This window comes from Notothenia coriiceps, unplaced genomic scaffold (genome assembly GCF_000735185.1).
Source record: "Notothenia coriiceps isolate Sejong01 unplaced genomic scaffold, NC01 NC01_scaffold00022581, whole genome shotgun sequence".
Classification (NCBI taxonomy): Eukaryota; Metazoa; Chordata; class Actinopteri; order Perciformes; family Nototheniidae; genus Notothenia; species Notothenia coriiceps.
Window position 1 is genome coordinate 1,464 of NW_011355282.1, and position 5,851 is coordinate 7,314.

Here is a 5,851-nt window from a genome sequence, read left to right on the forward strand (position 1 = left end):
TATCTATAACGACCCAATCCTGGATTATCTGGACATGGCGGCCCTGGTGGTACAGCCCTCTGACTGTGAGGGGGAGATGGATTTGTAGAGATAAAGTAATACCCTTTTTTTGTAGCTTTTCGTAAATGAAAATCTATTTTAGTGTACTCCTCTCTAGGAAGAACGAGGACATCATCAAGTTATTTACAGCTACAAAACATTAGATGCACCCTTCTCCCAACAATCCAGCGCTTCAGATCTGACCTCTCACCATCAGTTTGATGAGAAAGTGAGAATCTTGGACAGCTTTATACTTTTATTTTGTTAAGGCCACTCCAGTGATTTACTTCAGATTTTGGGAAGCAGAAAAGTAAAAAAAGAAAAAATTACAAATCCTTTCTCCACCAAGGCCAATAGAAGACCAAGTGTTACATAGTGATGTCCCTCCTATGCTCTGTAGGGAACTTTGGGATTTAGCAAACCATTAACCATTTATTTTTTTCTATTTTAGATCTGAGATTGTCTTTATTGATTGATAACCATTTTAAATGGGGGAGACTGAAGGAAGGACATGGCCTGACAGTTCTGCAATCCAGATACCAACCTGCGTACTGGGCAGCATAGTCCACCTATGGGCTGCCAGCTCTATAAAATCTATACAATGGTAATTTTGTAAAAATGTTTGACAATGTATAGACTAGACAATAAATGAATTAATGTAAAAACATCACCTTTTACAAGGTTTGATACTATTAGCTGAAGGGAGACACCTGAGGGTAACAGAGGTGTACTGGAGATGAACAATGTTATGTGCTTTGTCGCAAGCAGAGCTGAGGTTTGTAGCAATGAAGTTGACGTGAATGAATGTTTAAAATGATTGTGTTGCTAGGCCTTTACATTTGGATACGTGACATTTACCTCTGGTACTTTAACGGCTGCTTTTCCTTTTGAAAAGCTTCACAAGCTCTGCTCTTTTACACTCACATCCACACGCAACATCCAGGCATGATCTCAGTTCTGATCAATCACTCACCTGCCCTGTTGATCTCGATGATCTCCTCCTGTGCCAATGGGCAGTCTCCAGTTCCCATCATGCTGCCTGATCCCATGCCCGGCCCGATCACATTTCCCATCAGCCTGTGCGGCGAGGCGGTTGCCATGGCAAGGGCATCTGGCTTGCAGTAGTTGGGGCTGCCGGGCTGGGGCGCTCGAGGGATGTGTTTGTTCCTCTTCTTGGGGAGCTTCTGCTTGGCCATGGCCAGGGAGTAGTACATGCCGAAGTTGTTGACGATGACAGGCACAGGCATGGCGATGGTCAGCACACCGGCCAAGGCGCAGAGGGCCCCCACCAGCATGCCAGACCAGGTCTCAGGGTACATGTCCCCGTATCCTAGCGTGGTCATGGTCACCACAGCCCACCAGAACCCGATGGGGATGTTCTTGAAGGCGGTGTGGGCCGCTGCCGTCGGATCGGCTGGATCGGCGCCAATTCTTTCGGCATAGTAGATCATGGTTGCAAAGATGAGGACGCCCAGCGCCAGGAAGATAATTAGCAGCAGGAACTCGTTGGTGCTCGCCCGCAGAGTGTGGCCCAGAACCCGCAAACCAACAAAGTGGCGGGTCAGCTTGAAGATACGCAGGATACGGACAAAGCGCACCACGCGCAGGAAGCTCAGCACGTCTTTGGCTGTTTTGGAAGAGAGGCCGCTCAGCGCCACCTCCAGGTAGAAGGGCACAATGGCCACAAAGTCAATGATGTTAAGGGCGCTGCGGAAGAACTCCGCCTTGTCGGGGCAGAAGACGACTCGCGCCATTACCTCAAGGGTGAACCACATGACGCAGATGCCCTCCACGTATGTCAGCCAGCCATCTGTGACGACCTCATACACTATCTGCAAGGTAGAAGAGAAGGCAAAGGATCAGATCATTTTATAATGTGTTTACTCATTACAAGGTATGCATAATCCTAACTATCTAACACAACATAAGCCTCTGAATGAATCAGACAGCAACTATTACAATTATTGTCCCTATTCAAACTCTGGCCCCAAAATCTTTACGAAATAATGTCAAAAAATACTTTTCATTTCATGGTATGATAACTTCAGTTCTGGGTTCATTAAAGAGACCCATCATGTTATTCTATAGGCTACTGCACACTTGGTTAACTACAACACCAAACTCACCTTCCTCATCACCTGAGTACCTTCTAATAACCAAGTTACGTCTCATTGTGGCGATATACTAATAACAACTTGCAAACTGACAGAATGTCAGTTATGAGCAGAAAACTCAAGAAAACAACCGAGTCGCACTACAATCTGAGCTGCTACATATGTTACTACTTTTAGAAGGCTGTTTTGTTTCCATGGATATGTCATTATTTTCTTTTTCTTTATTGTTTGCCTCTCTACCTTATATGTTACTCATCTAATCTTGTTTTGGCCTTTGTCTGCATTGTCCCTTTGCTGTAACATTGTACATGTCCCTGCTGTGGGACAAATGAAGGACTTCTGATTGGAGATGATACATTTAGGCTTGTGTGCTTCAACCTTTGAAGTTAGGATGTTGGATCACCGGAAATGTAGGATTTTTTGGGACCAGAATGTGGCCTTTTCTTCATTTTTTTTATCATTCAATTCGTATTCTGAGTCTCATGATTCTGCCCGCTTTAAAGAACTGCAGATCTAGAACACTGCAGTGTCCCTTTTATGGGATATATATATCTAATACTGAAAAAGGGATTCACTAAAACTTCTGCGTACCTCCTCTGTTGTCACGTTGCCAACTGTGACGTTCTCTGTTTTGTTGTAGATGGTGTTGAAGACTTCGTGGGTCTCCAGGCAGAAGGTGGAGATGGAGAGGAGGATGAAGAAGAGCGAGCCAAACGCCACATACTGCAGATGGGGGAAGGAAAAACAGGAGGGGGGTCGGGAGGGGGATTTTTTTAATTTGCACATCATAAATCACCTCCTTTTATTCAGGCTTAACCAACAGGACACTGCCATCTGCATACAGACCTTTTTCCAACCAGTTGTAGCCTTTGTCATTAGAACTGTGGTGTTCCTGTGATTGCTGGTGCTTGGGGGGAGGGGGTTTGGGCCATTGCAGTATGTGGGACGCAGTTGCTATTCCTACAGGCTGCAGATAGGGGGCTCCAATAACACGCTGAGGAGAGTGAAGGAATGCTGCTAATTCAGTGCAAATGTCCTGACTGATGCAATCCCATTAATAAGAGCCCAGTCAGAGGGGGAGGCAGAGGGGGAGGCATGCGGGAGGGAAGGAGGTAAGGATGATGGATGGAAAGTGTAAAAATAATGAGGTACACTGAGTATACGTGTGTGTGTGTGTGTGTGTGTGTGTGTGTGTGTGTGTGTGTGTGTGTGTGTGTGTGTGTGTGTGTGTGTGTGTGTGTAGGTTTGAAAGAGACAGTAAAACAAAAACAGAATGTAAAGAGAAAATGAGTGTATACATAAACAGGAGGAATACGGAGATGTATGCATTATGAGAAACGTCTATCACAATGTGGGTTTCTCTCCGCACATAATCAATGATTCTTTATTTGCCGATACATACACACACACGCACACACACTCACTCCATCAACCTTGCATCTTGACAACTTCTTCATATATTTTATGTAGTGTGTTATCAGTTATTTTCAGTACTGTGCACACGCTGGGTAATGAGATTTCCATTTCTCTGCAGCTTCCCCCTGCCCCCCTGCTGTTGGTTGCCCTCTCTCTGTTTCTCCCCCCACCTTCCTACAGTATGCCTCTCTGCCCCCTGCTCTATGCAGTGGATGTGTCGGGTCCTCTCTCTGTGTGCGGAGTATCAGTCGTCTTCCTAAAAGCTGGGATGGATGTCAATGTTAACTCACATATAAAGGCTTGTTTTCTTAACCTTCATTTGAACCTTTTCTGTTCATAATGTCTGTTATAGCTGATGTTCTGCCTCACCATCCTGCAGATGCTTAAGCTGATACTGACCACATCAATGTTTCACTGTCATTACATATTCAGCTTCTTCTGGAAAGCAGAGTTGCATATTCATAAAAAATGCAGTAGATCAAAGTCCTGACATATTGTGTCCTCATAAAGTTGAAATGTCTGTCATTTGCAAACAGGTCCTATTCCAGCTGACACAGGGCAACTTTAGCACTCATATGGAGTGTGTGTCCGTCTTATAAGAATCATTCCAATAATCCCTTCCCTCCTGACACTGTTTCTGATCTTACAAACAAAAAAAACGTTTTTTGAATGGTAATGTTCAAAAGCTAACCTCTAACTGTGTGTGTCTGCTGTTTGACACAAACAGTAAATGTGAGACAAAAAAAGCTAGCTAAATGAACTAGCCGGAATGCCCTCTTCAGAGTCGAGGGGAGATGCAATAGATAATTTATAATGTCCTGACTTGACTTACATTACACACTTATATTTTCATAATAAAATATTGATTTATTAAGTGCAGCTTCAACTGTAAAAGGTATTATATTTGGAGGCAATGGCATTAAAGATACTGTAATATAGGCACTCATACTGTCATACAAATGTAAACATCTAATGAAACTGCTTTTCATTTGTTTAATGCTATAACAGGTATGCAGCTCCAAATGTGAAATGTCAATCTTTATCTAGTTCCTTTTGTTCGTCTTCATTAGACAAAAGTGCAGCTGTACGATTCTGTGAGATATTAGTTGAAGGAAAGACAAAAAAAAAAACTGAAACCCAAATAGGCGAAGAAGCCAGCCTCAACTGCTGGTTCTCATTAGGAGAGGCAGGTCACCCTAACCCTAACCCTGACCCTAACCATGCTGTACTAGCCAATGTGATCTCCATTAACAACAAAGTGTACCACAAACACCTTTTAAGGGCTACAAAGCGCGACATGACGGAAGCTGTGTTTTTGTCTTTTCAGAAACATGGCCTGATGAACCTGGACTCTGATTACAGCGTGTGATGCTGCATCCCTGTATCCTCCAAACATTGTTCTTCCTTCGGAGGGAATTTAGCTATTCTGCCGGTAGCTGTACATACCTCCAATTCCCAATAACAGCAAAAGTCAAGGCACTCAGTGAACTGTACTACAGCTTCAGTGAACATCAGACAGCCAGACGGATATCTTTCCTGCTCGGGATTTTAACCATAATGACCTGAAGTCAGTGTTACAAAAACTTGTTTTGAAAATGTTTCCAACAATGGGAAATAACACACTGGATCTTGTTAACCCAAACAAGAAGGAGAATTCAAGACTGCCACCTTCTTCTGACGTTTATATACTAAACCAGCATGAGACCTTGCGTGGAAAACACGGGACCGGTATAGAAACAAAACGTTTTAAATATTGACAATGTTTACACCTGCCCTTCTCTGACTTAACTTGTTTTCCAAGTTTAAAAGTCAAATTATATTTGACTATTTTTGATTCCGCCCAAATAACTCCATAACCATAAGTTGTACTACTCTGTAAGCAACATAGATTGCAGGGGGGAGTGTTGACTAATTTGGATGAATACAGTTGTGTGTTGTCTGCTGGGAAATGTCACAGCATGTTGTTAAATCATTTGGCCAACTGGGAACATGTACCGTGAGAATTGACCCGATTAATTGGACATTTTGTCGTAGCAGGAAAAGCTTGGGTGTCACTAATAACATTAGTGATGACTCAGTTTCATCCGTGATATCATTAACTAGCCGTAGTCCAGCAACCACAATTTAAAACCAGTTAGGCATATGCACGTAAAAGTAAGTATGATTGTGAGTGTGTGTGTGTGTGTGTGTGTGTGTGTGTGTGTGTGTGTGTGCGTGCGTGCGTGCGTGCGTGCGTGCGTGCGTGCGTGCGTGCGTGCGTGTGTGTGTGTGTGTGTGTGTGT

The 5,851-nt window shown here is 43.6% G+C and overlaps 1 pseudogene; it reads right to left on the minus strand.

Moving 5' to 3' along the window:
- Positions 1 to 1,012: 1,012 nt before the first annotated feature.
- Positions 1,013 to 2,939, minus strand: LOC104954023 (potassium voltage-gated channel subfamily C member 1 pseudogene; annotated as a pseudogene).
- Positions 2,940 to 5,851: the final 2,912 nt, after the last annotated feature.